Source organism: Siphateles boraxobius, unplaced genomic scaffold (genome assembly GCF_051911475.1).
Source record: "Siphateles boraxobius isolate OS27281-9 unplaced genomic scaffold, OSU_SipBor_1 30, whole genome shotgun sequence".
Classification (NCBI taxonomy): domain Eukaryota; kingdom Metazoa; phylum Chordata; class Actinopteri; order Cypriniformes; family Leuciscidae; genus Siphateles; species Siphateles boraxobius.
The window spans coordinates 13862629-13876942 of NW_027508920.1; the positions used below are offsets into that span (position 1 = coordinate 13862629).

Here is a 14314-nt window from a genome sequence, read left to right on the forward strand (position 1 = left end):
ATAATTTACACTGAAAAATTACAATTGCATAAAATAATGTTATGAAATTGATTTAAATATACAAATAAGAAACGTTGGAAAGAATGACACTACTTTTATACATAACACTTAACCGCCAGTAGGTGCTGGCAGGCGACCGTCTTATTGAGCGAGTCATTGATTCGTTCAATCAAACGATTTGTTAAAACGGCTGATTCATTCAAGTATGAGACAGATGTTTATGAATGGGTCATTGAATCTTTGACTCAACCGATTCTTTCAAAATGCTGAATCATTCAGTAATGAAAACAGGTTGAGTGTTCCTGTGAGATGCGCCGTGGTTCTGCTGTGATTTTGTTTGGAACTATTTTCGCTGCTGAAACAGAACAAAAACAGCCAATATTGCATCTAAAATGTAAGTTACTTAATTTTAACTGTTTATTGAACTGTTGTAGGAAATCAATGTCACATTTTCAGTCGTGATGGTATTCAGGAAAAATAATTGAGGATGCTTAACATATGTTAAAAAAAAATTAATATAAAAATTTTATAGGCAGTATGTTGTTAACTGAGTGTGTGTGTGTGCTGCGCTCATTTGTGTAGATTTCTCAGAGAGGCTGCGCGAGCGTCAACAGCGCAACCATACCGCCAGTAATACATTATCCACAATCGATCGCAACTTACAATAAATGTAATAAAATCAGAATCATTCTCTCGGTTTAGTGATTCCCTAGTTATTTGTTTATTTTTGTTATTGATGTTCTAATCAGGCTACTTGTCCGGTCAGGCAAGTAAAATTCACTTTTACTTGTCCCTTCAAAAAATCCACTTGTCCCGGAAAAGCGGACAAGCGTTAATGTCGAGTCCTGACGCAGAAGTTGACGGTATTGTGGATGGTTGCCAAGGCATTGCTGGTAATTCTTTTTAGACTTCACAATGCCTATTTGGCAATGATTAAAAACTACTGATAAGTTCTTTAGTGCATTTACTTTATTCCTTATTAATATTAGCGATGCACCAATACCACTTTTTCTAGAACTAGGCCGATACCGATACTTTCATTTTTGGTACTCACCGATACCTGTATTTTCACTGCATATGTAATTTTTAAATATATTAGGTAGAGGTAACCAAAAGAATATTGAATCATATTCATTGATTTCATTTGTTTAGCAAATACATGTATCAAATATATAGTAATAAGTAATTTTCATGCTTAATTATGGATTAAAATGTAGCCTATTGTACAAGCTTCTGTTACTTTCACTGTTCATTTTATTGCTCTATCATATTTGATCTATCATTTAAAGGGTCATGAAATCCTAAACCAATTTTTCTGAGATTTTAACAGAGGTAGGCCTGTGTGTGTTGAACACCATTGAAGACAATCTTAGCATTGTCTATAGACCTTTCCAATGACAGACATGTCAAACTGTGATAATGCGTAGTAGATGAGAGAGCCAATTATGGAACGCAAGTGTTTGTTTGTGGTGCAGATGTTCAAGTGCGTTGAATAAGTTTCCCCGCGATGCTGCCAGGGCTAGACTCTGGCTCCGGGTGGTTGGTTGGCCATCAACCACCTTCACATCTAAATTATATGTGTGCAGCAAAATAAATTCTCGAGAGCTTCGAGAACTGGAGAATGGTGGACTTTGTTGACCTTGTTGACGACCAATGCAAGTTACGTCTTACGAGTAATGCGGTACCAAGTCCCGAGGACTTTTCTTTCCCTTCAGAGGTATGTGTGTGTCTAAAATGTAACCCTGATCGTTTTACTTGCCTTTTGTTAAACAAGCACTCGTTATTAAAATTTTTGATCTTTCGATAATACCGCAATTGTATGCTTTATTGTGACAATCGATAGGCATTGGCCACTGGCGATGACAGTTCCCCCCTCTCACCTGTCGTGCTACGATTTTTTTCTACTGGCTTGGTTAGGTCAGTGGTTCAACTGTTTAGATGCCAGTGATTTATCAGGATTTTCAATTACAATTTTGATACTCCAGCAAAAACTACTCTAAGACAAGTAGAGTGGCAGTAGGGCTGGGTATCGAGTTCGATACTTTTTAGGCACTGACAGAATTGCCTCGATACCATTGAGTATCAAAAAATGTCTTGTTGTTGGGTACCAAATTTCGATATCTAAGGGGTTAATCTCGTCAACGTCAGTGAGCCAATTAGCATGCAGCATGATTGGCTGTGGCGAGGCATCATCAAGGAAAAACAATAGTTTACGCTGGTTACGCCCAGAGACATAGCTCACACGTGAGGCTGTAGTCTGTAAGCGTCCCAACCCCCATAGATTTAAAAAATGTGGAAAAGATCGAACGTGTGGCTACATTTCACCAGGCTCGATGCCAACAGTGCGCAATGCAATATTTGCGACAAGATAATTGGCTGCCAAGACCAGCAACACGACAAATCTGATGAAGCACTATGGTAAATGGACTGCATTTATATAGCGCTTTCACAGACCCAATGGCCACCAAAGCTTTTTACATATTTGCCTCACATTCACCCATTCATACACCGACGGCGGTGTCAGCCATGCAAGGTAGGGGTGGAACGGTACATGTATTCGTATTGAACCGAATCGGTACGGGCCTCACGATTCGGCCATGAATTAACACGGAGAATACATGGTATAAAAATAAATAAAACTTTGCGTGCAAATTAATTAATGTAATGCAGAACTACAGTTAGATACGCGGGTCCTTTAGGGACACCTAATCTGTTGCCCTGCTAGGTTTGTTTACTTTAGCCTGCCTCCGCAGCGCAAGCCTCCGCTGACCGCGCCTTCCCAAATGGACGAGGCATTTATACTTTGCGCTCGCCGGTGTACTATTCTTTGAAACGACAGTGTGCGACTCGGTGTAATTGTCCTCTAAACCATCAGGAATCGGCGGTAAGAAGTAAGGTACACTCGTGAATGTTTATTTTAGTACTTTAGTACTCTACTAACACTTTAGGACACCCAAACCACACTAATAAAGAATCATGTAAAGCAGTAAACCAGATTATTCCTTGTGACATTAGAAAAAAAATGGATATGAGAACGTAACCTACAACTAAATTAACGTTATCTTACATATTTTCTAAACATTTTTATTTAGTTTTGTGAACCTTTTTATTAGGCTTGGGCGGTATCCAAATTTTGATACCGTCAAACCTCCTCCCTATTTTACCGGGGTATACGGTATTACCGTGACTAATTAAAAATTATGACATAAGGCTCAGACAGCGTCACCAAACTGTTGGCTTGTGCCTACACCGTTCAGAAACTGAATACCAGATCAGGCAAAAAACAAAAAAAAACAAAAAAATCAAGGCCAACCCGTGCACGTTGTGTCTAATACAGTATTCATTTTATTAATTAATTTTAGGGATGCACGATATATCGACCATATATCGATATCGGCCGATAAATGGTCTTTTTTGATGTTATCGTTATCGATCCGATAAGAAAATTTGGCCGATATATCAAAGCCGATAGATAATAGATTATTTACTTCAGTTGAGAGATGCGCGCTGTTCGCCATGATGGTTCTGAATGATTGGATTCACTTCGAAAAGGAAGATACAGTTCAGTGCAACATGTGCAGCACAAATCTGTCACATAGGCTTCATAACATTATAATAAAAACGCCTGTAAAAGAATGTTGTGAATTCTTGTTCGCCAGTGTTTCAGCGCGACGAGCGCGTTGTTGTGGAAAGAGCGCATCTATGGAGTTAAGCCTTCATGACAAGCATAGTTCTCTTGAGCATTCGCAGCATTCTGTGCCATTGTAAGTTGTAATATGTTTATTTTGTGTATATATATCTGTATTATTATATATATTATATATATTATCCTATATTATTAATCTAATATAGGATGCGCTTGGTTGAGTTAATGAACGATGCAGTAGCGCTTCATTGTACCGGTGATCATCTTTATAGCCTATTTAGCGTGCGCGAAGCTCAAACAGCAATGCACATTCCTAACTATAATTGGGACTGTCATATACATGCCATTATAATGAGAACACTATTGTAATAAAACGTTGTGAATTCTCTGGGTTTAGTTGCCGTGTTTCAGCGCGTTGTTGTGGGAATAGCGCGTCCAGAAAAGGGATTACAACATTGTGACCAGCACAAGTTCGATTGTGCATTCACGTCATTTTGTGCAGATAAGTCGTAATATAAAGTTGATGTAAAATAAATATCTGATTAATCTCACATATGATGCGTTTCGTGGATTTAAACAGCCTGCTAGAAAAGTTCTTCAGTTTCCCGGTGCTCGTTCTCTTCAGCTTAAGCACGCGCAGATTGAACAACAATGCAAAACATTAAAAGCTATGATTGGGACTGTCATATAATTATAATTGTATTCACTATTGTAATAAATTTGTAAATTCTTTGGGTTTGCATTCTTCAGCAACCGTTGAGTTGATTAACCTTCTAGTAAAGCGATTTGGTTTAACGTTCGTTCTCTTCAGCTTCAGCGCGTGCAGCTCACACAGCAATGTCATTTGAAACAGTAGGCCTAACTAAGCTATTAAAGATTTTTACTATCACTGTAATATTAAAAATGTTTAATTTTTTTCAAAAATATTGTGTTATAATTAATAACTACCATTATTTTGTTCTCGTATTATTTTCATCAACGATATGGTTTGATAAAAATAATTTCCTTATTGTCCGTGCAGAGGCGATTCCATTTTATTGATCCATTTTGTTTCTTTATATGCAGCCCAATGTTATCCAATGACTTGTTTGCATTATTTAGGTATTTTATTTTTTGTTAGGCAATAGATTTTTTGATAACACTTTACAATAAGGTCTCATTTGTTAATGCATTAACTAACAGAGAGCAATAGCCTTTGTTATAGTAGTTAATAAAATATGTGTGTTAATGTTAGTTCACAGTGCATTGACTAATGTTAACAGATACAACTTTCTTAAAAATGTCTTATAAAATTGTTGGTTCATGCTAACTAATGCTAACAAAATTAAACCGTATTATAAAGTCCAGGGCTTGACATTAACTTTTTGAGGCACTTGTCCTTCGGACAAGTAAATTTATGTTTCACTTTTATAATTTTATCTAGGGCTGCACGATTTGGGGACAATGTCATATTCCTATTATTGAGATCAATATTGCGGTTGTGATATGCGATTGCGATATAATAAACAAATGGTTTCATGAGTCAACTTGTTTGGTTCTAAACCAAATGCACACACAGATTAGTGATAATTCTGAAATTAGCAATAACAACTAAATGATTGATAACAGCTATAATGATCAATAAGCCATTGATGTTTGGATAAAAATGAACTGTCTAACAGGTAGGACATATACAGAAATTGAATAAAGTTATCAAACAGTCTGCGCAGCATAAATTATAAATTATATATAGACTACTCCTTATTAAAGCTACACAAGTTCTTTAGTCAAGAGCAGTGAGTAATTTTCTCTGTTCCCTTTGTTCTTTCATTAACTTTACTGACAGAACACTTTATTGGTAGCTGGCCCTTTAAGAGCAGCCGCTGTGGACAGAGACGCGGATCTCACACGCGCCTCATTCTCTCACGAGTCACAACTCTTTATGTCCATCATAAGACTGCTCTTGTGTTATGAAGATACTCGACAAATGACATTTTGGCTTAATTGTGTGTGTTGATGTTCGTTCAAGCGCGAAAGAGAACTGTATTCTGGCGCGCGGTCTGTGCATGCGCATCATACTGGTGCGCGTCTTTCTGCGAGTCACATTCAGGACATTCACAGGCCATTCACATTCAGGACATGTCTTCGTTTCAAATCTGTAAAATTAAATCTGTAAAATAGACGTAACGAGTGGCACATAACGTGAAGTAACATGGCATTTTATTTTGTTTGAAATTTAACTTGTCCGGTCGGACAACTAATTTTCTCTTCTACTTGTCCTAAAAAAAATCCACTTGTCCCGGACAAGCGGACAAGCCTTAATGTCGAGCCCTGTATTATAAAGTGTTACCATTTTTTTAATAAAGAAAGTTGCTCATAGGAGTGTAAAATTTATTTTAAAAGTTAAGGAATCTTACACTGGTTCAAACTAGGCTATACTGTATTGTATATGTTTGATTTATGTTAAAAGTGTTTGAGACAAGGCTTTTAATGGTGAGCCTTTTGTTTATGTATATACAGGCTATCAAAGTATATACATTTTTTAAATTTAGATTTATCGGCCAATATATCGGTTATCGGCTTTCAAATGTAAAGAATTATCGGTTATCGGTATCGGCCAAAATGTTCATATCGGTGCATCCCTAATTAATTTAAATTAAATTAACAAGCGCATTTGTAAATCCGGTGACACGCGTCCATTGATTTTTATTAATACAACTTTTCTGTCAGTGTCTGCTGCAAAGATTAAGTTGAGGATCGCCATCTCCTAGTGAACGCGCATATATAGAGAGAAATGCAGATCACAGATTACATAATCAGAAGGTATAGGCTAGCCTTTTTCTTTTCGTTTTGAAATGTTACGTTTAAAGAAATTGACGATTGATATCTCCGTAGTGAACGCGCCTATAGAGAGAAATGCACATCATGGATAATCAGAGAGTATGCTGCCTATATTTCTTTTCCTTTTGAATTGTTTCGTTTAAAGAAATTGACGAATCGCCATCTCCATAGTGAACGATAGAGAGAAATCCACATCACGGATTACATAATCAGAGAGTAGGCTAGCCTATTTCTTTTCGTTTTGAATTGTTTCGTTTAAAGAAATTGACGAATCGTCATCTCCATAGTGAACGATAGAGAGAAATGCACATCATGGAATACATAATCAGAGAGTAGGCCTGCCTATTTCTTTTCGTTTTGAATGGTTTCGTTTAATGAATTTGATGATCGCCATTTCCGTATGAACGTGCATAGAGAGAAATGCACATCATGGATTAAATAATCAGCGAGTGGCCTATTTCTTTTCGTTTTGAATTGTTTCGTTTAATGAAATTTCAAGCTTTATTTAGATATAGGCCTATCTGTCATGTCTGTGAGACATACACTGAGTTTCGGTTAATTTATGATGAGATTTCAATGCAAGTGACCGCGGCGCGCCAGCGCACGATCATGTCATGATTATGTTGTCTGCTTTATTTGATTCTTATTTATTATTGGTTGATAAAAAAATGATTAAAATTAAGATACAATTTATACAAAACGAAATTCACTTTAAAGAAAGGCCTTTTACAAAATGAAACTTAATTAAGTGGTCAATGTCTGACTCCCGATGCATCCCATCTTACTCGTGCTGTTCAGTTTTCATTATCAATGTAAAAAAAATAACATTATAATATTTTAACAAATATAAACTAATGCGCTTATTTAATGAACTCGGGGCAAAATGCATCTTCGCAGCGGTGAGTGGGTGGTTGTTTCGGAGATGCGACATTAGTTTAGAGGTGTTTCCATCTCTCGCGGTCACCTTTTTTATTGCAACATTTACAAATTGCCTCGTCAGTATTTACTACCTCTCCCTTCTCTCTCTCTCTCTCTCTCTCTTTCTCCTCCACACTGTCACTTGATGACAACTACATAAGCATTTTTAGGCATTGAATAAATTATATTTATATATTATATATATGTGCCGGTAATGACGGTTTTGAAACTGATACCGTTGCTATTTTAATACCCCGCGGTATACGATATTACAGTAATACCGCCCAACCCTACTTTTTATAAAACATGGCCATTTATTTTTATTTAAAGGGCTTATGTCTGCTATTGTTGGCTCATTTTGTTAATGTAAGCAACTAATTTAGATGCAAGAACTGGGTGTAAAAAATAATAAAATAAAAATAATTGCCTTCTGCATTTTTGTTTTGTTTTTCCCTTCATTGTACCGAACTCATACCGAACCAAGGTATGAACCGAACCGTGACTTCTGTGTACCGTTCCACCCCTAATGGGGGGCACCATCCAGCTTGTCGGGAGCAGCTGGGGTTCAGGTGTCTTGCTCATGGACACCTCAACACTTGGTCAGGTGGAACCGGGGATAGAGCCACCAACCTTTCGGTTTGTAGACAATCAACATGAACCACTGAGCCACTGCCACCCCACTAGACAGTGCAGAGAAAAAGATTAAGATCAGACACTGGAGCAGACAGATCAGACAGAACTGGAGTGTGTCAAACAAATCAAAACTTAGCGTATAGGCTACCTCACACACAAGAGAATTAGGCATATAGAAAGCTTGAAATGTCTACTTTTAAATGAACCAATTCAAATCGAAAATAAATAGGCTACTCTCTGATTATGTTATCCAAATGAAAAGTGCATTTCTCACTATAGGCACGCAAAAGTTCACTATACTGCAGAGATGACGAGTCAGCAACGTCAACTTCATCTTTGCAGCCAACACTAGTTTATTAATAAACAATTAAAATATCTCCCAGCCATTTTTTCCCCAACACATTCATTAGGCTGCTTTTGCCAGTGCTTTATAGCAAGCTTTATGCTTGAGCTTGAGGATGAGGCATATATTCCACCCCCAGTGGCCTATGTGAGTCTTTGAGTGTGTAAAAAAAAAAGACAAAATGAAAAAATAAATCAAAGAGTCGGTAATACAATAAGAACAAATAATCCAATTACAAATAGCACAAATAAATACAATAAATACAATAGAACAAAGATAAGGAAGTCTGAGACGAGGCTTTCTGGATGCACGCTTCGGATGTTTGCACAGGGTAAACTTTTTGTCCTGTAAACAGTTATGTAATAATGTAGGGAACCACTCGTTATACATAAATCATGCAACAGTTCAAGTTTTTAGTTAGCCTACATATACGATTTAGTTTCTATCTAAATGACACATATGTGCCGAGTGAACGATCAGCAATCAAGAGTGAGCGCTCGCTCTTTCTCTTTACCATCAGTTAACGTTAGTAATATGTGCCTTGTTTTACCTTCTTTGCTATTGACATATCCGACAGAACTACAAACTTTCCAACGATGTCCGTGAAAAGTACTCTTGACAAGCTTGCGCGTCTGTGCAACTGTGCGCTCAATCCACTCTGCGTTTTGTTTATTAGCTAAGTTGCGCACAGCAGCTATAGAAGTGTAAATTTCGCATTTGGGATGAGATTCAATTAGGGATGGTAACAATAAATCAATGATCAATTCATTGTCGAAAATACATTTAATCGATCAAACGTATTGATCGTCGATTAGGCAGGTTCATGCTCCAGGAAGAGAGCGTCCACAACATGTCACATTCTGAATAGCACGTAACTTAGTTCAAGTTCACTTGTGATTTCGCGTCATTTTGTGTGCATTCATTTGGTGAAGACTGTGGCGTTTTGAGCAGCATTTGCACACCCTGTCATGCTGTTGGCTATATGCCACTGCAGTAGATGAATATTGCAGTATTAAGGTAAAAGATTAATCAATCGTTAATTTAAACAATCGATTATGGGAATTTGTGTAAATTTACATCTCTAATTCAAATGATTCGTTTAAATTACTGATTCATTTAAGAATGTTAAGGAGTTGTTTATGAATTGATCATTGAATCTTTGACTCGATCAATTCGTTCAGAGGGCTGAATTATTCAGTAATAAAAACATGGCTGTGTTGCTGTGAGATGCGCTATAGTTTTGCTGTGAGATGCACTATAGTTCTGCTGTGATCTTTGTTTGGACCAATTTTCGCTCTGAAATAGAACAAAAAGAGTCAATATTGCATCTAAAATGTAAGTGACTTCATATTAACTCCCAGAGTTGTTGCATGTCGAATAAGAAAAATATGTAAAGTTTTTAATAATAATCATAGCCTATTAGGGCTGGGTAAAAAAATATCGATTTCTCAATATTAATCGATTCTCATTTTTACGAACCAATATCGATTCTTAAATCTCAAGAATCGATTAGTCATCCTGTTTTTATTTGATGAATGAATGGAGCATTGTAGCGCAATAATCTTTGTGATTTGTTACTATTGATATGAATTAAAGTCTCCAATTTCAAAATTACGTCCATTTTATTACGAAATTCAAAAGCATAAATACCGTTTTGGCACTCTGGCGTGAGATCGCTCTGGCACTGCTCAAGAGAAGCTGATGAAGCACATGATCTTAATACCAGTTACAGCGCGAAATAAACATGAATGAGCATCTAGAAGTGAGTTAAAAGATAGAACAAAAGATAGAGAACAACTTAACGAAATCCGTATCATGTCACGTCACATGAAATCGCTCAGTGTTTCAACCGTGGAAGGACGTCAGTTAAACGACTTGTAAACAATGTCATGTAACGTCACATTTACCTCAGAAAAACACGTGACCATAAACTAGTTAGTCAGCTAGAAAAATTAACTCTAGAGAGGAGAATATATTCATTATTATTTTTATAATTATATTATTATTATAATTATATTAATTATAATTTTTAATGTTCTTCAATATTAAATGCATGTTTGAATAAATCATGACAGCCACCATTAAAATGTTTATAATTCATATTACTTTTTTTGTATTTGTAGCTATACAATTTTACATGTTTGTATAGCTACAAATCAGTTGATTTTCACCTTCAATATTATAGTAGGCTAATGAACTGACTACATAGTTTACAGCATTAGTTAAGAGATTTGTTTTCCTTGAGAAAATTTGCCATGTATTGTACATGATATCCAAAACAATCAATATTGAATCGGAATCGAATTGCAAGCCTGTGAATCAAAATCGAATCGAATTGTGAAATTTGTGTGTATACTCAGCCCTATAGCCTATATATTTTTTGTCTATTATCAGCAGTTTCACAGCATGAGAATGTCTAAATGTAATGTAATTTATATTTTCTAAAAAAAAATATTAAAAAAACTCCCTGCTATACTTTTGGAGTTATGAGTCTTTACTTTTGTGTGTGGCAAAACAACTCTAAAAAATGCCTTCAGGGCTTAAATTGCATGAAATATTAATCTAAGAAGCAAAACTGTGTAAGATAAGAGGTATTGTCAACGAATCAATCTTGAATGGTCTTTTAATGATCAATCTGCCATAGGGGCAAGAAATAAATTAACTCCAGCTATATTATATGCAAAAAAAAGTGTAATATAATAAAATATATATATATTTATTTTTATTTTTTTATTTAAGCAATGTGGTCAAAAGTCCAAAAAGCCCATCTCCGAGTCGCTTTAATTTTCGGTGTCTTGATAAGGCTCCTATAATGCAAGTCTGTGGGATTTTCTGCTAAATTTTCATATAGCTGATCACTCAGAAAACACCTCTCCATGCCTCAGCAAGACGCATATTTTAAGGGATCATTAATGTTTGTAGCACACATGGTCCAGGACAAAATGTATACTATGGTTTAACATTTAGTGTAAGATGTTTGTTCAGACCTCTAACCCAATATAAACAGAAGTAACTGAAAGCGGTTTCTCTGCTTTTTCTATCATTGTTGTCGTGAGGTGAGTAAGATCAGTCTGTGCCAGAGGAGTTTCCTGGCATAGCAGTGCCTCTGGCACAGATCTGGCATGCTGTCCTATCACCATGGGCACAACACTGGATTATCCCTGCAAAATAAAATCCCCACCTTGTGACGCCCCTGCTAGTCCATTACACAACTGCTTAACACATGCACTGGCATTAAAACACACTGACTGTCTCTATCGCTGGCATATACGTGCCGTGTATCTAGTGTGCGTGTATAACAGTTGGTCAGTGGTCTGACTGTTCCTCTTTTTCAACAACTCTCTCACGCGCACATACGCACTTTGAAGTCCACAAGAGAAAGACAAACAAGAGCTGTGACCATTTCAACAAACTAATGATTACACATTTTCTGTGCCGAGTGGAATAATTCCATACTGACCCCTCTCAACCCCAATAACCTTCAGGCCTCATTTACACTCGAGCACTAACCTGGTGGATGCATTATTTCATATCTGTCAAACATCTGACCACTTCAAACTTAAATAAAGTTTAAATATTTTACACACGCAAACAGAACTGAACTCCACGTGGAACAGCATGGCAGCTCTATTAATAAAACCAAAGCGGCATAAATGTGATTGATAATACAGCATGTACAGTGAGTTCGTCCTATAGATTCACATCCATCTGTGCAACGTGTAAAGGGCCTGATCGATAACATACTCTTCATTTACACTAATTAAGCTATTATTTTTTATTTACCTAAAATAATGAGGATTTTCGTCAAGACACAACAATGTACTTACAAGAAGATAACATGCAGAGACCCCGCGAGAGAGAGAAGCATACGCGCCAAATGGGTTTAACTTTACATTGATCTATAAGCGTTTTTTTATTTATTAAACTGATTTGTAAAGGGAAACGGAGAACAACCGTGTGTTCTAACTGGGGATGATGTTTATCTATCCAGTAAGTTAAGCATAAGAAACACATATTCGTAAAGAGATTCCGTCTGGTAATGGAAGTTATCCCAATGGTCAACGGCACATAACATTTAAGTGCAATTTAAATATAGAGACTCGGGCTAGGCTAAACATCACGCTAGCCATCAATCATCGATGCACGCTTTAGACCCTTACCTCCACTTTTATTCTCCTGCGTTGTTTTGGTCAACTGAAATGTAAAAATCCTCAAAAGCCCATGTAAGTGGAGTGAAACGAGGGTATTTCGAGACGTGAAGTGTGTATTTATTCCTCTCGCGAGCCGCTGTGTATTGAGCTCTGCCAATGACCACTCAGCTGCCCCAAAAATAACAACACCCAACCGCCCGATTATCCTCACAAACCGCCCCTCAGTGGCCCAAAGCACGAGCCCGGTCGCCCAAACTCATCCCACAGCGCTTATATGACGCGTTTAAGACTTTTAAAACCTCGTCGTGCCCGTCCTTTGTAGGTCTGTGAGCGATGTTACGGCGGTGGTAGTGGTGCTGGTATCGCGATTAGGCCTCCGTCTAGCGACTCAACGGGAGCACAAACAGGAAATGACCTCAGCTCACGCTCGGCGAGACGTCACATGCAACGTCCGAAATTTGAAAATGTTCGTTTTTTGTGTTGCTGTATGTCAGTAATGTAGTAATATCGAGGTTGTGATTTTAGAGTGAATTGTCCGGATTGTTTTCAATAACACATACATTTACTCTGCATGTGCCCTCTGCTGCTTAATGTGTCACACTCACAGTCGTTCACAGTTCCTTTGCAATATTCATTTTTCAAAGTTAAAGCCTTGAGGTTAAGAGAGAATAGTGTACTCCTATATAAGCATGGTTTCATATTGCCTAATTATAAGAATTTGTGGGTAATTTTATAAACAGTAAATCTTCACACACACAAAAAAAAACCTATGGTGGCCTACTACCATTTTGTTGCTATTTTTGAAGTGCATTGGAGGATCAAACAATTACCAATTGTAGGCTATATGAATATGGTAATAATTCGGTACCATGCTGTTATCAGATACAATTATTGTTCCATGGTAGGCCTACCACCACAGTAGTTTTTCAAAAGAGGTAGGCTACATAAATAAATCTGCTGAAATCTGTGCAAAAAATTGGTCGCTGGTATTTCCTGCATCACAGCAGAATAGAATAGAACAGAACAGACAACAGTTCCGGTCCTCGTTTTTTCTGCAAGTTACAGGTGGCAACAAGTAACCGTCTTTATGAGTGAGTCATTTAAGTATTCACTCAACCATTTGTTGAGAACTATAACACAAATGTCCATAAAATGTACAAGACATGGTTACAGCCTTGCTATGTAGTAGGAAGAAGTAGTAGCCTACATGATGTACAAATTCATAGTATTCATAAATGAGTGGGTGAAAAGTACCCAACAATATCATTATTGTTTTAATTCATGTGCCCTTGTAATCTTTAATCAAAATAACTTAACCTCCCTCTTGCAGCGACATCACTTCTCTGATGATGTGTTAACTGGCGTGAGGGTGGGACAGCCTGTCATCAACCTGTGAGATTACAGCAGCAAACGTCAACGATCCAATCAATTCCCAATGGACAAAATCAAGTCCCGCCCTATATTTTTTTATTGTTCGAGAAGCTGTTTCACACAGATATGCCTCACAATAGGGAAGAAATGATGATCGCAACTGTCGTTCATGCTGACTTTAATGGGCGCTAAGTAAAACAAATTTGTTTTATTGCTTATTTAAAACAATACCTACGTAGAATGTATGCGATTTCGGACACAGCCATGAGTGATTTATTGAATCATTCATTCAACCTATTCATTCAAAAAAATATGATTCTTCCAGGAATGAAACACCATTACTGTGTGTTGCTTGGAGACTTGCAATAATAAAGGCCCATTCACACCAAGAACGATAACTATAAAGATAACTATTAGCTCTTGTAGGGCGGG

At 37.0% G+C, this 14314-nt stretch overlaps 1 protein-coding gene across 1 annotated transcript in view; it reads right to left on the bottom strand.

Annotated features, from left to right (window-relative positions):
- akt2 (v-akt murine thymoma viral oncogene homolog 2) overlaps positions 1-13105 on the bottom strand; it is a 33655-nt gene extending 20550 nt beyond the window's left edge. The window contains exon 1 of the mRNA XM_077248307.1: positions 12521-13105. The gene's annotated coding sequence lies outside the window, so the exon portion shown is untranslated. The remainder of the gene's footprint in view (positions 1-12520) is intronic.
- Between the last annotated feature and the right edge of the window lie 1209 nt (positions 13106-14314).